Source organism: Limulus polyphemus, unplaced genomic scaffold (assembly GCF_000517525.1).
Source record: "Limulus polyphemus unplaced genomic scaffold, Limulus_polyphemus-2.1.2 Scaffold3816, whole genome shotgun sequence".
Lineage (NCBI taxonomy): Eukaryota > Metazoa > Arthropoda > Merostomata > Xiphosura > Limulidae > Limulus > Limulus polyphemus.
The window spans coordinates 32,587-35,349 of NW_013669426.1; positions in this window are offsets into that span (position 1 = coordinate 32,587).

The following is a 2,763-nucleotide window of genomic DNA, read 5'->3' on the forward strand; positions in this document are numbered from 1 at the left end:
AATATGATGTCTGTATACGTGTAACTTTCGCATACATCAAAACTTAATATACTTTGCAATATAAACAAAAACTTCTGACAAATTATTTCAGTTTTTATAACTATGTATCTGACAAAAAATAGAAATTTAATTATGAGAAACAAATAATAATAATAATACTGAAAATTATCACTAGGATTCAAACCGAATGTTATTGGTTTCAAAGCGGAGGCAATGGACTAACTAATCTTTTGTTTGTTTATGGCAAAGCCATTAAGGCTACCTTCCGCCGTTCCTAATATTGAAGTGCCGAGCACAGGAAATGCATCTATTCGGCATCACCTTTTCTTTTACCAACGAATAGTAGGATTGACCATCACATTATAACACCCCCACGGCTGTAAGTGCATGTTTGGTGACCGGATTCGAACCCACAGCGTGACGCTAGTAACACGTCATATTCTCGAAGGTTCGTGAAGTCTCGAGCTTTTACTAGATATGCGGTAGTCTTGTGTATATAAGCCACCAAGAAGTGACGGCAAGGATGTCTAATTGACAGCTGAGTCGAGCACGTGAGACGTTCGTTGTGAATTATAGCGTTTGTTATAGCGCGACTGTGGAAATTAACTGTATTGCAAAGTTGTATTCAGAAAGAATAACCCAGTTTTATTTAAGAAAGGACTTGTGTCGCTAAAATTTCACCGGAAAGAAATTATACGGGAAATTAACTAACGACGAGAGACGTAACAATATTGTGAATAAACATATCCAAGCTATCTTATAACATTCAGAACAACTGGGTCTGGCATAGCCTGGTGGTCAGGGCACTCGACTCGAAATTGACCCCTGCTGTCATTAAGCATCACGTCATATGTACAGCATCTCATAAGAAAGGTTAAATAATTTTCAATTATAGATAATTCGATGTTCGTATTTTCCAGTTGTCGTTGTTGTTTTTACAAGACTCGCAATATGCCGTCTGAGTGAGTTGAAATGTTTTCAACTTATAACGTAGGTGCCCACCAATGGCACAGTGGTATGTCTGTGGACTTATAACGTTAGAAACCGGATTTCGATACCCGTGGTATGCAGAACACAGATAGCCCATTGTGTAGCTTTGTGCTTAACTTCAAAGACAAAATCATAACGTAGGCAAAATTAAAAACATTTTTCCTTTCATTGCGAGATTTCAGCCTTCTAACCTGAGCTTTCATCGAGTAACAATGTGCTAAATAATACAAATTCTGTTTGGAAAACATGAAATATTAACAATATTATACTATCGTAATAATTAATATTGTTACGACAGCGGAAGTCACGTGACGCTGGTGGCGTGTGCGAGAAGTTTCTCGAATGATCGTGAATTTCCTAGTTTGTTCGGGACACCCTCTTTTTTTAGTATATAATCCCGGCAAATAAAAGAAGAGATAGATATGCAGATAGACTGAAGATAGAGATAACTGAGTAAAGCGAACAGTAAGCATCGTAAGTAAACTGTGTGAATCACTGTGATTTATAACGTGTGTTATAAAGGTTGTTAAGTTTAAAGTGACTGTGGAAATTAAGTGTATTACAAAGTTTGTAACGAGAAATAATAAATTAGTTTTAATCAAGAAGGGACTTGTGTCGCTGAAGTCACCCGGAAAGAATTTTTACCGGAAATTATCAAATAAGCAGATACGTAACAATATAAATTTACATTATACTCTTGAATGTGATCCAATGAACACGTGTTTGACTTTCTAAAGACAAACTTCAATTGTAGCCGCCGTTATTCAAGAAACCCTAAAGCTAACTACTTTTCGACAACCTTGTGTAACCTCAGACAGTGAGTTATTATGTTGGCAAACACCAGTGAATTAATAATTATAGTTAATCTCGTGGCTTGTTTGACACCAGTTCATTGTCTTTTGTTCAAACCACATTTTTATGTTAAACAAAACAAACATCGCAAATCTTTGACAAAACTCAAGCGCCACGAGACTGGAAGTGTGGATTATACTGTAACAGAAGAAATTAATGTGCTTTTATTCATTACAATAAAAGCACCCAGGAATGTCAGCTATTGAAATGGCCTGAGAACAAGACTATGGATATAGAAGGACACTCAGTTTGGTCTAAGCAGGTGTTTGTGTGTTGTTGTTTTTTTTTATAGCAAAGCCACATTGGGCTATCTGCTGTGTCCACCGAAGGGAATCGAACCCCTGATGTTAACGTTGTAAATCCGTAGACTTACCACTGTCCCAGCGGGGGACCTAACCAGGTGAAAGTTTATATTTTCCAGGATTTTTAAAAAAGCAGTAATAATAGCAATATAAATATACACTGAGTGGTCACAAGTAAATACACACCTAATTTTTCGTCATTTAACTGATTTATGCTAACTAATTTGTGTTCATAGAGCACTATATAAATGAAAATGGTCCGCATACTTATTATCTTGTGCTACAACATGCCTAGAACTCAAGGTTCTCTCGAATTGTCAGATTTTGTTAGAGGAAGGATAGTTGGTCAAGCAGATGGAGGAATAAGTCAGTGGCAAATTTCGCAGAATTTGGGAATCCCGCTTTCGACAGTCAACAGAATCATTGTGCAGTTCAGGAAACACGGCAAGGAAACAACTGAGCAACGTCCGGGTAGTCCTGTTCCATCAGAGAGGACAAAAAGGGCTGTCAAGAGGAGCATCGAAATGGATCCCAGATTAATGACAGCAGAAGTGGCCAAAGTTGGTGGGATGAGCCTGAAATCTGTTCAACGGATTCTCCACAGATTGGGTTATCGTTG